The 18,620-nt window shown below is 37.3% G+C and overlaps 1 long non-coding RNA gene and 1 pseudogene across 2 annotated transcripts in view; both read right to left on the bottom strand.

Annotated features, from left to right (window-relative positions):
* LOC146394316 (cytoplasmic polyadenylation element-binding protein 4-like) overlaps positions 1-18,620 on the bottom strand; it is a 68,056-nt pseudogene that overhangs the window by 25,344 nt on the left and 24,092 nt on the right. The window contains exon 3 of the transcript XR_014836249.1: positions 2,609-2,659. The product of XR_014836249.1 is annotated as a cytoplasmic polyadenylation element-binding protein 4-like (transcript). The remainder of the gene's footprint in view (positions 1-2,608; positions 2,660-18,620) is intronic.
* LOC146394318 (uncharacterized) lies at positions 8,119-16,136 on the bottom strand. Its single transcript, XR_014836251.1, has 2 exons — positions 12,822-16,136; positions 8,119-12,015 (listed from the first exon to the last, which is right to left on the bottom strand). It is a non-coding gene; the product is annotated as an uncharacterized LOC146394318 (long non-coding RNA).

Raw genomic sequence — 18,620 nt, 5'->3', positions numbered from 1 at the left:
CCTTTAAGGGTTTTAAAGCCCTTAAAGTTTTAAAATTGAATAATGAATATAAAGCAACACAATATATTAGGCTTTTACTTTCAGTTTTAAGAAAAGGATGAATGGATGTAAGATGCAAAGGGACTTCATTTAAAAGTAAATAAAGTTTCCTGTTTTCTATCTTAATAAGAGACATGAAAGAATGTTCAATCGCAATTTTTGCAATTCATCATAATCCCTTGTTTTGTGTTTTTTCCACATAAATCTTTAGCACATATATTCCTAATCCTCCACAAATGACATTCTAATTATTTTAACTTGACTATATGACAGGGGCTATGCTAAATGATTTTACATGCATTTGATCTTCACCACAATCCTATGAGATGGGTAATTGTGATTTTTGAGTTTATCTTCATTAAACACAATTAATGAATTAGACTAGATTTGCAATATGGGGCCCTGAGCTACAGTGAGAACAAAGCTACTAAGAATCAATATATGAATGAGATCAGTTTATCTACAGAAGCAATCCACCATAGAAGATGTTTCATAAATTTGAAGAAAATAGGCAACGTCTAAGCCTAAATTAAGGTGACTAAAGAATTGTCTTAACATCCCTCTACCTACACCGTGCTTTCATTTCAAGATTTTTAAGCGATTTTCTATAATTTGGACTTTGCAATCAGAGAGAGAATAGCTCTATCAGGAAACTGCAGCATCTCGTCTACCTAGAAGTTGTACTATTCATCATAAATGAATAAATTGGCATCTGGTCCTAGTTGGCTGGTTATTAAGAACTAACACTTGATCAAATCTGACGAAAATCAAGTTTTGAGATCCTGCAAAGCTGAATACTAGATTTAAGACCATGGCAGCCATAACCCCCTACTCTGGGTCTTGCTTGAGGAGCTAGCAAGTTTCCCCTTTTTGACATCTCTTTGTTCTTTATCTTCCTATCTTTCAGTTTGAGACAGTGTTGACCTCAGTCAGAATACTTTTATAATAACATTTCCATGGGTACAGCAGTAAAAACCATCTAGTCTCCTTCTAGAGTCTATGGACCAGTAAAACTTCAAAACACAAATATTTAGGGGAGAAAGTTACCTTCATTTTTTCTTTGCTAAATAAGTGTCATTAAAAAATCATCTATTCTTAAAAAAAAGGACATTAACAGGGGGGATTAAACGGAAAGACAATCTCGTAATAATAGACTCTTAAAAAAAAAATTGAGTTTGGCTTTAAGGAAAACTCACTAGAGAGTTTCTTTTTCTCATCTCAACAAAGATGAACCCCAGGGGCAACTGATCTAATTTAGTGACTTCATGAAGAAACTGGGACAAAGAAGAGTTGCTCACTTTGCCTAAGATCACACAATAGTATCTCAAAGCTTGGTTCACTGCAATCTCCAGCACCTGACTCTGGAACTTGTTCCACAGGAAAAGATAAAATAATGCCACAATGGCAACCCTTACATTAAACACCCCCTTATCCTGATGCCACTGTCACCACTGTGTTTGGTTTTCGGCCTACACACATTTATGCTGCAATGTTATATTTTGGCATTATTTCTGGCAGCTATATCATGAAAAGACCAAAGACTGATGAACAAATGAGGTTTTTTTTACAAACTGTACAGTCTCTAGAGAATTTAATGCACCCAACACTCTCACTGGCTCAACAATCCTACAGAACACTGATTTTAAACACTAACCAAAGAGAAAACCAGTCATAAAAGTAATTTTTAATTTCCCATTCATAATATATCATAGACAGGAAGTAGGATTTTTGGTCTTGTTTTGTTTTGGGAAAGAGGAGAATACAGTTATTTAGTCAAGAATACTTAGAAGTGGTGGGACTTAAGAATGAGTTTTGGCAAATAGAAGCCATTATGGACATGCATTTGAAATCCATACTTAGCAGTAAAAGAAAAGAAGTAAATAAGATTTCTTCATTCTACCCAATTATTTCAAACTATAGTACCACAAAAAAAGACACTTTTAAAATTCTTTAATTCCTTCTATGAGTAGACGGTCCCTCCTTCCCTGTGAAATTTAGTCTGCTTTAGAATACCAACAATAAAAGAACTCAGCAGCACAGTGGTAATATTTAGAAAAAGCAAGGAGAATTCACTGAAGGTACTCTAAAGGTTAATAAAACTTCATTTTTCTTATTCTCATTAGACAGCAAACAGTGAATGACCTTGTCCTTTGCAATATCAAGCCCAGTGGTCTTAGGCTGCTTTGTTCTGATTTTAGATCTCTGATTACCTTCCCTTTCTCCTGTAACATTTTTCCAACTACATGGAAATGGTTTTCATGTTGACATTTCAAAGGTCACTCTACAGAGGCTAATGTTAGATTAAGCCATTCTTTATGTGTCATTATGGAGTTATTCTCATTCTCACCAATTTCAAGACAGCAAGTCAGTTGGCTCTCAAAGTTTAAAAAAAGTTCCTGCCGTAACTTGGAGGAATAATAATTATTCATAAAATAGCTGATAGATTAATAGCAAATTGCAGCTATCATTACAGAGCAAACTAATGTCATCTCCCCACTTCTTGAAGCATAACTACTGTATTCTACCTAGTACTACCTTGTTTCAGTTCTGTGAATCAATTACCACTTACCATTAATAAGCAGAGAGCTATCGGATCCTGGATATGAATAGTTTAGACGACCTGAGGGTAAAAGAAGGCCGTTACTAAATTTACTTTTTTCATAGATGGTTTAAACGTATTCAACAACAAAGCTGACTTAATCACTTAATAGGTATTTAAAAAGCTGTATTATGGGAATAAAACTTTGCTGTGCTAATAATAATGATCACAATGAGTCAGAGGACATATCAAATAGCACCTTCACAAACATTCAAAAAGGAAAGGGTTGAAAGTGGGAAAATAAAATATCCCTTATAGTTAAGTATTCTGTTATTCTAATTTCCAAATCCCCACTCCAAAGTAATTTTCTTTATACCATTATGTTCTAACAACAACTCATAATAGCAATCTGCATGTTTTTTCCTCATAAACGTGCACTTTTTCTTTCCTGTGTAGTTTTTCATTGCTTTTTAAAAGTATATAAATAGCAGTAATATTTTTTATGATTTGAAATAAACGTGATAGTCTTATGTCTGTACGTACAGACAAGGTAATGGGTTTAATTTCACATTTTAGGGATTAAGTAGGAGGTAAAGAAACACATTTCATTGTACTTACACATGAAGAAAATATCAAAGTTTGTAGTACAATGTCCAGGGAACAGTAGCATTCAATTAATTTGGTTAATTTCTTCCAAATTTTGAAGTGTTTCAAAATATAATGTAATGGGCGCCCAAGATACTCATGAGAAAAGGGTTTGTGAAAACCTAAAATTTTTGGAGGATGTGACATCTTCCAAATTGGCAGCTATAAAGGGAGGAGATGCATTTCTGTTTGGGAAGAGTTTCTACATGTAAGTTAAGGCATCTAAGACCACATACCATGTAGCTCGTTCTATGCTCTAAGTTGTAAAAATCATTTTGACAACATTTTTATGCCTCCATATTCCTCATGCCCTTCATAAGAATGGGGAGGAATCCTCAACAAATCTTGTTCATAGAAGGAATGGATAGGGGAACTGGACTGTTGATTATCCACCACAGTCCAGCACTCTATAAATCAGCAGTAGTGTGAGAATTTAAAACTGACTCAGAATTACAAACGTTCTATTAGGAAATGGCAGTCTAAACTCTGATCCCCCAAACCATAACAGAATCTCCAGTGAAAAGGCAGAGATTCTCCTATGTCTGGAGGCTGGGGCAAGCCTTTCAAGGTGCCAGGAAGAATCTACCTAGTTCCAGTGGACACTATGGGAACCAGAGCTAATATTTGGTCCTATCAATCTACCGGCCACACATTTATAATTCATCAGAAAGGAACTTTCGGCCACAACTATCCTTCGATCTCTCAAAAGACTACTTTTCTCCACAGAAATCAACTTGTGCCATGAAAAAAACTGTTCTCTGTTGTGAACAGCTTTAATTAATCCACATGCAAACCTTAGAGTATAATGTGAAACAAAATCTGAACTTAATTTTTCTACAACTTAAAACCAACAAGGATTTTTAAAATTACATTGTTAAATGCTCCACTTAAAATTCAGCTTGTTACTATTTAGGGAGGAGAGATAGGGATGAAGGTAGGCAAGGTGGGGGTAAAAATTAATTTGATATTTCGGTTTCTTCCTAAAAATTGGCTTAGTTATTTAATGCTAATGTACACAGCCAAGTATCCAAATCCAGTGAATTCCAGCTGAACTGCTTTAACTACAAGCTCAGATCACATGACCTGTCACAAGTATAGAAGCACAGACTTGAGATGCTGGAACAAGAGCATGACTTTAACTGTTAAAAACCTGGGAGGGAGAGAGGGAGTACTGTTTCTGAATCACTTAAGTAGCAGCTGACTCTCTGTAATGGAACATTTGCATTAATTTTATAGCTGTAAAACCCTCTAGTCCACAAACTAACAGCCATCGCTCATACATTCTTATTAATCACAAAACATTTTTTCAAAGATGACACACATCAACACAGAGAAAAAAATATTTAACAGTGTTAACTGAAGTTATGAAAATGTTTTATTATTTCTAAGATAGTCTAATTTTTTTTAACACTAACATTCCCACGGAAACCATGGCTGTTCGATATGAACTATATAATGCCTCTTATTTAATACCAAGGAAAGATAATTAGCAATGAAACTCCAAAAGACAAATTCCCAAAATAGCTGGCACAGTTTAACAAATCGAGTTCCACCTGATCAGAAAGTCACCTTTGGAGGTAGCTTTTAAAAAGACAGATAAGAATATTTCAACTTAAGTTAAGGCACGAAAATCCCTTAACTCAGTTCTGAGAGACTGCCTCAACACACACTTCCTAAAGAGATGCTACCCGCACTCCTAAGGAAGGTAACCTTTGAGACTTTTTCTACTCTTTAGATTCTAAATACAGTAATTCTACCCTTCAGTTAAGACAACAGGGGCTGAAGAATCACTGGCAAAATTCATAGTTTAACTCTGAAAGTGATACTTGTTTTTATTTTTTGACCTGTTCTTATGAGTCCTGTCAGGCTGGGATCACTTCTGACCTCTGAGTAGCAAATATATCTGTAATATTTTATTAAACAATCAGTAATGCTTTCTACTTCATTTAAAATATTAGCAGGAGTTCTCGTCGTGGCGCAGTGGTTAACGAATCCGACTAGGAACCATGAGGTTGCGGGTTCGGTCCCTGCCCTTGCTCAGTGGGTTAACGATCCGGCGTTGCCATGAGCTGTGGTGTAGGTTGCAGACGCAGCTCGGATCCTGCGTTGCTGTGCCTCTGGCATAGGCCGGTGGCTACAGCTCCAATTCAACCCCTAGCCTGGGAACCTCCATATGCCGCGGGAGTGGCCCAAGAAATAGCAAAAACAACAACAACAACAAAAAAAAAGACAAAAAGACCAAAAAAAATAAAATAAAATAAAATAAAATAAAATATTAGCAGTATCATTTAAAAAAAAAACAAACAAACACCTTTTAAAAAGACCTTTCATAATGCTTCCCTACCCTCCTGGCCCTATCCTATAAATTCTTTCTATAATTAAAATATCGAGACTCATCCATTCACGACTTCTATTATAGATAACACATATCGCCTCCTTTCTGGAAATTCTCTTAAAGCTCCCATTCAAGTGCCATGGGACTTTAAAGTCTTCTACAAGCCTTTCACATTCTCCTGGCAGCCCTTTCATTTTTGCTCTAGTATCTTCTTTCCTCTATGGATACCAATTTTCACCAGCCTTTTTGCATTTTGTATTTCATGGCTAGGTTACTGACAATGCCCTCCCCCTCTCTGAGACACTGGTTCCCTTTCTTTGTTTCTGAGGGAAGATATTTTACAATCTTTGTTTTTCAGATTTACCTCTTTCCAAGGCACCTTTCAAACCAAAAAGGAAACCCCCCTTTCAGATCACTCACCAAATTTTATTTCTATGTTGCAACAGTCAACCTTCTTAGGTAATCATTTCAGCTACTGGCTAATTGTCTTATCTCTTTTAAGTAATAGCCCTCTTTAGGAACTAGAGGTGTTTCTGTTTGTTTGTTTGTTTAAGCTAGGTATCTGGAGTTATCTGTTTGGGTACCAGGTTAGCAATTGATGAGTTCATTTACTGAACTTAAAACACCAGCATTTCACAAATCAATAAACTGAAGTAAAATAAAAATCAGTGATATACATGTGTTCCTTCTCCAGATTTTGAAAAAAAGTTTTGTTTTGTTTTACCTTTTTAAATAGGAAAGACTTCTATTTGGCTCATATCATCCCACCAACACTGCCTTTAGTGGAAAAATAAACGACAAAATAGTCCCTTTGAAAAGAAATTATTTTCCCCTGAACCACTTAAAAACTGGTTTTAAGAATTCTTTATGCAATTAAAAATTTTTAATTAAAAACAATCAGTGATATAAAAGAATATAATCCAGTGTTTGTGGTTTGTTTCATTTTTTTCTTTCTTTTTTTTCTTTTTACAGCTGCACCTGTGGCATATGGAAGTTCTCAGGTCAGGGGCTGAACTGGAGTTGCTGCTGAGGCCTATGGCACAGCCCCAGCAACACCTGATCTGAACCACATCTGCGACCTATGCTGCGGCTTGTGGCAATGCCAGATCCTTAACCTAATGAGCAAGGCCAGGGATTGAATACTCATCCTCAGAGAGTCAGCACTGGGTCCTTAACCCACTGAGCCACAACGGGAACTTTGATTGGGTTTTTGATGATTCATCTACCTATAAACATAGCCCAGGTTTTAGCACATTTAGAATTGAATTCCTTAAGGGAGAAGGAAGGCATTAGGATTTTAGGCAAGTGAATGTATTTAGTGGATAAAATTCAGTCCTTGAAGGAACTTTGTATTGATTGTATTATAAATGCAAAGAAATACTGCCTGATCAGCAGTCCTAACCTCAAGGGACACTATGACAGGCAACACAGTAGTCTCTGGAGGCCAGCTGTGGCATTTGGAGCCAGAAGCCTGACATACATCATGCAGAAGGCATAGACTATATTTGGTGACATGACTCAACCTAGCCAAATATAGGCAACTGACACAGTGTGACTCTGGGGAACTACACTACCAAATTCTACAGCCTAGAAGAGATTCAGACTCCAACTAGGCAATTCTATGCTAGGCATTTGTGAGTTGGAAAGGACCAATATTTACCAACTAGAATGACTAAGAATTACTGGGGGGAGGAGGTGCTCAAAAGAACGGTGTGTACTATCATATTTTTTTAAGATACTAACTAAAAGTAACTGAATTAATGAGATGAAAGGAGAAAAGACTAGAAGCAAATACGCTAAAATATTAGCAGTATATCTATTATTTCAAAATTAGGTAAAATAAATTATTTTCTAAAAAGTAACCCACATATTATTGCTACTGGTGATTCAGCAGAAAATGATAGAATGCTACCATTTCAACATATAAACATAAAATAGCAAACATTCTACAGTGCTACTAGATTTCATGCTATGACCTTTTCTTTTTCAGAGTTGTGCCAGTATTGCTGGGGACATGGTATCGGCCAAGGCATGACACAGGGATAACTCTGCAAGATTGTCTAGTATAAAGCCGTGCAGTCTGAAAAGTGACAGACAAGAAGCATGAAATTCTGAGTGTGTGTGTATATGTATACACAAACACACACACATATGTTTAGATTATGCCTTTTTTTTTTTTTTTTTTTTTTGGCCACGATGTGCCACAGGGAAGTTCCCGGGCCAGGGATTGAACCCATGCCACTGCAGTGACCACACCAGATCCTGAACCCACTGTGCCATAAGAGAACTCTGAAATTCTGAATATATTTTTACTGACTCTCACTATACAAACTTAGATACTCCAAAGAAAAGGGAGAGGTTTTCAGTGGATATTGTTAAAAATTTCTAATAGGAAAAGGATAAGCATGGACTTAGGTGCATTCCTAAAACAGATGAAAAGTTTTATGCATATGATATACCACACTCACACAAACACACACACACACACACACACACACACAAGTATACATTATTTGCTGTTGTTTAACCAGCAATGCTTCTCCTGGGTCTCTTTCTGCTATTTTTGTTTAGTTCATATCTAAGTAAGACAAGGCTATACTGCCCTAAATAAAATTTTTTATAGATTATAGTAATTATTTTTTAAAATGCTACACCAGAAACCTGAATTTTAAAAAATTAAAAAAAATTTTTATTAATGAATTTTATTACATCATTTTTTAAGGGAGGTGCTGTACCTGCCTTTCTTTATCTGCTATTTTTACCAGCACTGCCTCAGACTTGCCGCAAGATGGCGCTGTGGGGTCCTGGATGACGCAAAGCAAGGTTCAAGAAATGTATAAAAAAAATCAGGTTTTGAATACCAACCTTATCCATACACAAATGCCGAACACATATCAATATGAACAAATAAAAATGTATTCTACATGTTCTATCATTTAATGATACAAAGATTATCACTTTTAATAATTTATTCTATTGGCCTAAAAGTAAGTCCCCAAATCATAATCAGTAACATTATTCTACCCCTTAACGTATCTATGATACAACCAGCTTCCAGTAAAGATGTTTCCACACAAAATTACGAAGAAGAAACTGGCTGGGCCTGACATTAACTGGATGGAGAGTCTTACCCCCTCCAAAAGAGCCATTTAAAGTATACATACACAGAGTTTACAGTAAACAAAACCCCTCTCCAAGAAAGATCTGATGTTCAGTTTAAAAGCTTGTAAAAAATAAAAATAAAAAATTTGAATTCTCTTGCCTATCTCTCTAGGTTCATCTCTCACACTGCCATTTCCCTTCTCGCAGTAGGTATTCTGGACTTTCAGAAGTACTGGCCCACTAACTTTTTTTGGCAGGATGGGGCATTAACTTTTACTTCTGGTTCTTTCCTCTGGCACGCCTTCCTTTCTCTCTGCTTCCGATGTTGTTTCACCACTCAAGCTTCCACAATTTTGTCCAGGTAGCTTCTTTCACAGGTCTCGCAACCTACGGAAAATCCCTGCCCCAAGCCACCTGCTCTCTGGTTTAGACAGGCCTATGGGCTCCATACAACACCCCTTATACTTATTATACCATATTTAAATTATCTATTTCTAAACTCTCTTCCTCTAGGGTGACAAAATCCTTAAGGACAGATTTTGGGTCTCGAAACTCAGAGCTTAGAGAAGAGAAGGTGCTCAATAAGTAGCTGCTGAATGAATGAAAAAAACAAAGCCAGCAACTGGTGGTCTCTGCCACGCAGTGAAACACGCAGTGAAAAGAGTAGAGCTGGACAAAGCCCATCTTGTGAGCTAGATCAAATTACTTTGTTTCTCTGAACCTCAGAGAAACAGAGATTTCCATTTACATGTAAGAAATTCAAGAAATAATTTTTGCAGAATGCCCAGAAAAGCTCCCCAGTTTAGAGTTATGTGCTCAATTAATATTCATTCCCTTTCCCTCATCAACTCTAAGCCAGAGATAATCAATAATTTTCTACTTGTGAGAGAAAGAAAAAGGAAAAATTCCTCTAAGCCACATAAGACCCAAACTGGAACCTTGGAGAAGGGAGTGGCCATATTATGGGGGGATTTTTTCAGCTTCAGAGAAGCGAGTTTGCTAATGTTCTGAGTTACAAACAGGGATATAATTCTTCGCCGGGGAAGAGAAGAGAAAAAAAACCTCTTTACTTTTATGATAGCCAAACTGGCAGAAGCAGAAGTATATTAGGAAATGAAAACTTTGAAAATTCAGCTTAAAAATGCTACTTTTAATAAAAGCCAAGGAGGATCTTCCTTTTGTACCAATAGCTCAGATTCAATCTTTCAATTCTGATATGATAGCTGAAAAACAGACTGTCACGGTGGCAAAAAATTTAACATTTATCTTTAAGATAAGTCAATGGGTTATGTTTCTATAGCTTAAGGTTGGTTTCATGTAGAAGGATTGCTTTGACTCAGGGCAGGTACAAAGTTGGAAGATCTAAAACATTTACGAATTTCAGGCAGAAGGGAATGTCTAGAGAGACACTAGCAAAGAGCTGATCCAATTAAGGAATTCAAAAGATTTCCTACTGCCAGTAAACCTAACAACAAACCAGCCAGCAGGAAGGCTATTTTTATCCCTGCCAGAGGCCTTCTGACTCTGGATGCTACATTTAGAGGACAGAGCAACAAGATAACTTGCCTTAAGAGGATGTTATGATACCAGTGATTAATGGCAATTTTTTAAGCTTTAAAAAACTAGGCATAGTTTTTATCCAAAATAAACCAGCCAAAGTCAGTTTAAAAAAAAAAAAAAAAAAGAAGATAATATAACGGAAAGAAAAGTGGAAAAACAGACCAATGGGTACTAGAAAAGTTTTCAGTAATCTAGAAACAAAGCCAAGGCAGTACATTAAAATCCTCCTACCTTGCAAAAAGGCTGATGAAAAGAAATATGTGTTATAAGAGACATATTTTAAAAGAACCAGTGAATAAAAATAAATAATTGTAGAACTCCCCCAAAGGTAAAGGTGATTTTTTTTTCTTTCTTTCTTTTTTGGCCCCTTGGCATATGGAGTTCCTTGGCCAGGGATCAGACCTGAGCCACAATGGTTGTGACCTCCACCGCAGCTGGGGCAACTCCAGATCCTTTAACCTGCTGTGCCAGGCCAGGGATTTAGCCTTCGTTTTTGTGTTGCAGAGACACACGGCCACAGTAGGAACTCCAGTAAAAACGATTTTGAGAAATGGTTCTCTGTACCAACATGAAGAAGATCAAGACAAATTCATGAAATCCCTTGGGACTCTAAGCTAAATTACGTATGGATGATGGAGAACTTTAGAGATGAGACGAGCCCCTCCCCAAAAAGCAATGAGCTAAGTCAGTGGTTGGCTTTCTGCATACATACCTATCATTAACGCTAATCTCTAATTTAACGTAAATCCTAATGACTTTACTGAATCTTAACGAAGAATGAGCTTTGATTTCACATCTAATCTAATTTCACCTTTGTTATTTCTCAAAAGGCCCAGGTCCTATTTTCCTTTATCAGTACTCAAGGCACTGAGTCTTCCTCTTTTCATTAGCCTTAAAAATAAACAGACTGTTCAAAGATGTCTGCAAATTATTTGGAGGATAAGCTGCATTAGGCCAAGAGTCTAAGTTTTTATTTCCTGATATATCCCAAAGGCCTAAAATAGTGCCTGGCACTTAGTGTTTGCTTGATATGTATTTGTTTTATGAGCAGCCCCCATAGCTTTAGACTTTATACATCTACCCGAAGTGGTTCTCAAAGTGGAGTGAGGGTGGGGGTGAGGAGGGAGGGCAGTCTATCTGAATCACTGCTGGAATACACATATGCTTAAGTCTCATGACAGACTTGGTGAATCAGAATCAGCAAAAAGAACAAGCCAGCTTGGAAAAGCTCCCTCAGTGATTCTATTTTGACCTCCACCCCCTAAAGGCACTCTCGATAAGAAATCAGCAGGTGTGAGGTATGGATCTTTTACAGAAGATTATGATAAAATACACATTTTCAATTCTGTCCCCAGTCTCCTACACAAAAATTAAGAAACCTGAATGCCTACTGTCCGAAGTATACTAAGACAAACTTTTTTTTTAAACATTTGTTTCCCCTCATAAACACTACACAATAAATACCTAAGCTACTGAATCAGGAACCAGATGCAATGTGTTCCTATCTTGATTCGCTAGGTACCAGTTCGCTGAGTGACTTTACAAAAGCTGTTGTATCTCTCTGAACTGCAGTTTCTTCAGCTATAAAGCGGAGATCACACACACAAAAAAATCACATGAGGGAGTTCCCTTCGTGGCTCAGTGGTTAATGAACCCAGCTAGGATCCATGAGGATGCAGGTTCAATCCCTGTCCTCACTCAGTGGGTTAAGGATCCAGTGTTGCCATGAGCTGTGGTGGAGGTTGCAGATGTAGCTTGGATCCTGTGTTGCTGTGGCTGTGGCGTAGACCGACAGCTGTAGCTCTGATTAGACCCCTGGCCTGGGAGCCTCCATATGCTGTGGGAGTGGCCCTAAAAAGCAAAAAAAAAAAAAAAAAAAAAAATTCACATGAAAGATTACTGTAAGTAATCTTAAGTTAGAGATAATTCTCAGAAGGGGCAAAGAAGAAAATGCAGAGAAATGGTATCAGAGGTAACTGCCCTTTCCCTTGAAACTGGTTGTTAACCCTGCTTCCTATACAGAATATCCAGGTCTACTTCAAAAAAGAAATATGCAGACCAGCAATCGAATGTGTCCTGTGGTCCACTACTACCCAGCACATGGAATATGCTCAAATGTTTGTGGAACTAGAACATAAGCAGGAACTAAAACGTAAGTTACTTCCAAACCATGTGGCTTGAAGGCCCTCTCCCCTCCTAACAAGAGCTGCCATGTTACTCAACTCCAGGGGGCACCCCTCTTGTCACATGGCTCCCCAAGTGCCAGATGTAGCCTAAACAGTCCACACACCTGGCATGCCTCAAAAGGCAGAAAGATGGCTTTAGATGCCAGAGACAAAGTTCCAAAGTTTTATTTGGTAGAGAAGATAATCTAGCACTAGGATAGGGTAACTGACTTTGTCATTCTCTGTCCTCTTCTTCATTTCCTCTATTGAACTCCTTTTTTATTTTTATTTCTTAAACTTCATTTATTTATTTATTTTTGTTTTTTTTAGGGCTGCACCTGAGGCATATGGAGGTTCTCAAGCTAGGGGGTCCAATTGGAGCTACAGCTGCCGGCCTACACCACAGCCACAACACCAGGTCTGCGACCTACACCACAGCTCACAGCAACACCGGGTCCTTAACCCACTGAGAGAGGCCAGGGATTGAACCCACAACCTCATGGTTTCTAGTTGGATTCCTTCCCGCTGAGTCACGACGGGAGCTCCAAACTCCTTTTTTAAATGTTCTTTTTAATGCGGAACATTTTAATAGCAGGAATTTAAAGCTGAACAATTTAGAGAAGTTCTCTCTACAGCAGTGTTTCATAATCTTTCATAACTATTAAGACCTACTTTGATCAAAATATCTCAGAGAGACTCCCCACCCTAAAAAGCCTAACAAGCTCTCAAGCCTCACTCCAGTGGATTGACTACAAGTAAAACAACCACAACAAAAACTCTTAATAATAAAAGGCTACGATGAATTCAGCAACACCTCTGGATGTGTTTTAATTGTATTACATCAGCATCCACATGCTTTTGAAAGATTATCATGCAAACAGACATGACAAATCTATCATCTCTCTAGAATGCTTTGTTCTAACAGGTTCATAGACCCCATCAAATAATTCCCATCGTTGAAGAGGTCTACAAATTGAGAGCAGAAACATTACATAAGGCCAAGTTTAAATAAGTGTTTCCTAAACATAGTATCTTTAGGCCTATCTCGAAAAGATGCAGTCTAGAAACAAAGCCTTCACTCAGCTGAATAAATCTGATTTCTGATTATATTCCTTCTTACACGCTACTCAATATTAAATGCTGCCACACCCAAACTCACAGGAAACCCATACACTACTTTTCGTCATTAAATCATAAAAACCTTCAATTTTGTCACTTAGGAAGAACCGTACAGAACTGCTGAGAGTGATTCAAAGACCACTAAATTCAAGTCCTCCATTTACAGGTGAGGAAATCAAAATCTAGAGGGAAGTGGTTGACTTAAGATAATACCAGGTCTTAATATAATCCTAAATGCTTCTCTTTTTATTTCCTACAATTTGGGAAAATCTAATATAAGCTAACGACTTCTGATCTTTTATAATACAGAGACCAAGTGGCTGATTTAAATATCTCTATGTAATTAACCACGCCAGCATTTATTATTTGGAAAATCATAGCTAGCAGAAGTTAGATTTTTTTCCTTTATAATTCAATTAATCATGATTGCTCTTCAGAATTAAGAGCTCCACTTTATTGTTGGTTTCTCAAGAACTAAAAAGGGTCTTCTGGGTGGCTGATTCCTCCGTTTTCCCAGTGTACAGCAACTGGCATCAGCCCAGTTGGATTCCAAAGAGATTATGGAACTGCTTTCCCTTCAGAGTTCCACTAATGTTCTTAATTGACTGGTTACCAGGTAATACCCAGAATAAAACAATGCCTTGCTTTTAGAATGGAGTGCACTGGTGTGGGGCTGAAATCAGAATCCATCTACTAGACAAAAAAATGAAGCCCAGAGGTAGCCTGGCCATCTCCAAATCAGATTCGAAAAGTAGTAACTAGTTTAAAGCTAGTTAAAAAGTATTCCTTTTGCAAATTTTTACTGTTGAACAGCAACAAATTCACTCTTTTCCCTCTTTTAACTTTGGGAGGGAGCATAGTAGTAGCATGAGGGGGAAAAACAAGGAGTCGAATATTTAAAAATTACAAATCAGGCATATACAGCTGATAGGTAAACTGCATACAATATTCAGGTAGAAATCCCATGCATGCCAGGAAGAAATAATTTTGTGGCTCAGTTGTGCAACTGTTCTGTGCCTCCTCTTGCTAAACTGAATGCAAAGAAAATTTTGGATATTTTTATGACAGCTACAAATCAGGTGGCATTGGTTCCCCTCCTTCAAAGTCAGCAATAACATATTCCAGGATTATATAAAGAGATCAAGGAACGTCTTAAGACCTTCATAGAACTCACCATTGTATTATTACATAATCAAAAGGGCTTTCATAATGCAGATTATTAGCATATAGCGCTGCTCTAGTAGCTATCAGGAAATGAAACAGCAAGTCACCGCTATAGAATTTTACAATATAGAAGGAAAGAAACAAAAATAGGTGACATTATCAAAAGGTAAAATATACTATTATTAATTTGGACATGGTACATGAACAAAAATAGATTTCTATAAATGTTCTGGACCTCCTTTTACTTTTTTAGACTGCAGAGAAGGCCTTAATATTTTACACTGACAAACTGTTGACAAAGTCTGAAAATCTTACTACTTAAATGTTATTCAGATTTCACTTCTAAATGGAAACTAATATTATGGTAATATCTGTACTTATTAAATGTACACAATACTTAATGTGAAGACGCACTTTTTGTTACCTGATTGCTGTTTGTTTTTTGATTTGGTTATTTCGAAGTGTTAACTGTCACATACAGTTTATTCCTTAACCACTCCCTGCCTTGATTGTGAGTCTAGCAAAATTAAGTCACAATAGCTGTAAAATATGTGAGCCTCAATACAATCGTAAAGACAAAAAAGTTAATGAGTTAAAAGCATCTTTGAAATAACTGTTTAGGCTCTTTAACCTTCTAATAACATAAAAAAATTTACTGTCACTTTCCCCCCGCCCGCCCTGTACCCTCATCTCTCACCCAGGTAAAATCAGAGTTGTAACAATGTTTTAAGATGCCTACTCAGTTTTCATGGACTCAAATAAGATTCTTTGTGCTCAATGTTCAGGATTAGGATAAGGAGATTGCTTGACTAATTATGGACCCACATCATGGATGACATAAGACAAATTCCCCCTTTGTGACAACTGCTTATATGATTTTCAGAACAAGTAAGAACAAGGGTCAATATTCTATCACAAACACATGGAGAGCAGAGGACAGAGGACCACTACTTTGTACTTACCAGTACATATTATATACAAAAATCAGGCAGATGAGCATCTGGCCAAGGTAGAAGGAGCATTTAGTACTAACCAGTTGGTTTCGGTTCAGAGGTCAGAGTAAGGTAGACTTCCATTCGAGGCTATGAGCACATCAGTGTTCACAAACAACACATTTTGTTTCCCCCAGGTATTTTCCTTTCCCTTCCTCCCCTTTAAAAATAAAACAAACCAAAAAACCAAACCCGAAAACAACAGCAATCCTCCACCTGGAAAAGTACAGTCCTACAGTTTGAAAGCCACACCTTTGTAAGCTCTGCCTACACAGGGCTGTGAGGAATCTAAAGAACCCTGACCAATAGTAAGCCAGAAAGGAGATAGCAGGTCCAAACTAAGAATACACCCTGTACAAGTAATACAATGGAAATCATGCCCCACGACTTTGTCCTCTTCTTCCTCACAAAGGAAGTTACCTCAGCACAGAAGCCCAGGTCCCATCCTATCGCACAACTAAGCAGAAGAGAAAGACTGTCTAGGACGTTCCATTTCAGCCATCAGGCAAGGGAGAATGCAGAAGGAGAGGAAACCACTTCGCTTCTAAATAGCCACACGCTTACTTCATTGCAGCCAAGTTTAAATCATATTCTTTGCTATGTGCCTTACTCCATTACTCATGAGGCTTTTAGGAGTAGGGTGATTTTCTGCTCTCCAGAGACCTCAGCCACTCCCCTGCTATGCTGCTTTGAATTACTTGGTATCGTCCAAACACAGCAAGAAAGAACCAGAGGAATTCAGGAGGGCTCCCACCAGGTTTGCAGAGCAGCTGCTTGGAGGACTCTGAATCTTGAAGACTTGTAATAAAGATCCCCCAATTCACCAGAGGACCCTGGATACCATGGAATGGTAATTTGCCAGGAAGGAGAAATTTGATTATGAACCCAAGTAAAATTTAGCTGTTTTGCATGATCCATGTCTTCTTTATGGTACTTCGTATCATGTCCCATTAAATATCCCCTGAAGAAAAATGTCTATCTAATCCTTTAAAAGGGTGACAGGGGAGTTGGGTGCAGAGTACTACATAGTTGTCTTTTCTCAACTTGCCACAGGCAAACTGATTTAAATAGAAAAAGGCTAAATACTTTAAGAAATTATAACCCTCCCCACTATTTCAAATAAATCATTTTTATATCACACCAACAGGACTTAAGTCAAAGTTTCTTTCCCCCTTTTTAAACTATACTTACTCTGAAACTCAAATTTATTACTGAATGCTACTAAATTTAGTCCTACTTTCAACAACTTTCATGAAAGGTTTCCAGAGCTATCTTGGTATACATAAAGTCAGTATCCAATATCTGTTAGAAAACATGTGTATCAGTAAACATATGTTCTTGAAAATAGAGACCGACGTGACTACAATTTGGAGTGTAGGAATGGTAAGATCGAAGGAAAATTTAGGGTGTTCTGGTTATTATTCATGGTGTCTTTGTTAAGTAGCTCTAACTTCATTCCTTCCCCTACTGTAAAGATACAGAATTTACATAATTATCCCAATAGTCACTCTCTCTCACAGTGACATAAAAAAATCTCTAAAATCAACAAACTGGCTTTGTGCACTAAATTTTCAACTCTTTCATGATTTTCTTCTAGAGATTATTATGAATTCTTTTGCTTAGCAACAAAGAGGCACAGATGGAATCATCACTTGCCCACTCATTTAAGCATTTGTTTCAAACAAATTCATAGCAATGAAAAATAGTGGGGGAAGGGCCCCTAATTTAATGTGCAGGTAAAGGGGAAAAAACTCAAAAAAATTTCAAAATGCAAAGTTACAATAACTTCAGTCAGGAATTAAATACATAGCATTTCTGGAGCAGATCCTGCTCTTAAATTCTGATTAAATGAATGCAGGAAGCAAGTGAGGCAATACTGTCTAACTATATAACACACTCCCACTACTTACTCGACATATGCACTAAGGTTTCTTGGGCACCATGGGAATATGTAAAAGACTGGCACTTTAAACAACTTGCATTTCTGAATGCAATCATTGCCCACATGCAAATTAAGTATTTAAAATGCCTGAAACTCAGAGGGGTATGGGTAGATGTGTTGAGTTCTCCCTTCCAAAAACTGGAAGCAAGATGCGTTCTGTAACAATATGAAGAGTGAAAGATTCCAATTTCACGACATTCTAAGGAAAAATAAGGTGATGTTCTGATTCATAATTTAGTTAATTAATATCTGAAGAACAACTCTATACTGTTTTGACAATTTACAGATTGCCTTTGTTCTCTCAATAATTTTGCTGTCTCATTTGGCTTTCTAGTGAAATGTAGCAAATTGGATATTAAATTGTTTTCATATATAGGATTTAAAATACTCAACTATTATGAAACTGGATTGTTCTATTCTATCTGACATAATAATTTTCAAATAGTAGTTCTTGGCTCTTTATTCCTGTGCTGCCTCCCTCTGTTTTCATTCCATAAACTGCTGCTTTCTGGTTTATATCCATATACCTTTATTCCCTTTGCATACAGGAAAAAAAAAAACAAAAAACTGAATTTTCAGAGGTGTCTCCTAATGTACCGTGAATGTAATACTGCTTCATGAATCTTTATTTCACTGTGTCCAGCCTGTGCTTCAGAAGGCTGAAAGCAGATGCACTTGCATGTGGTTTCATGCTGCTGCATTTCTAAACAATAAGTACCAATTTCACAGGCGAGAATAAAAACACAAATAACAGTAAGATACAATACTCCCCAAATCATCATCTCAGCATCTATACTAGTGAGGCTTTTTCGGTGCAGGTGAAGAAAATACTTGGTAACCCTAATAATTATTATAGCGATACGCAAGCTGCCACCTCGGAGATCAAAATTCAAAAATCGGTCTGTAGCTCAGGCTCTTAGCTTATGAGACTGGGTATGCAGTGAAGAAAATGAACTCAGTCTCTGGGGAGGAACTGCTGCAGATCGTCACCAGTGTTGGTTATGGAGAAGGCAATACA

This window comes from Sus scrofa, unplaced genomic scaffold (genome assembly GCF_054392235.1).
Source record: "Sus scrofa isolate SSC_HxYL_T2T_F1_AM1 unplaced genomic scaffold, Sscrofa_HxYL_maternal_Yorkshire_Landrace_v2.0 dam_40, whole genome shotgun sequence".
NCBI classification, from domain to species: domain Eukaryota; kingdom Metazoa; phylum Chordata; class Mammalia; order Artiodactyla; family Suidae; genus Sus; species Sus scrofa.
This window is presented reverse-complemented; position numbering and strand designations above follow the sequence as displayed.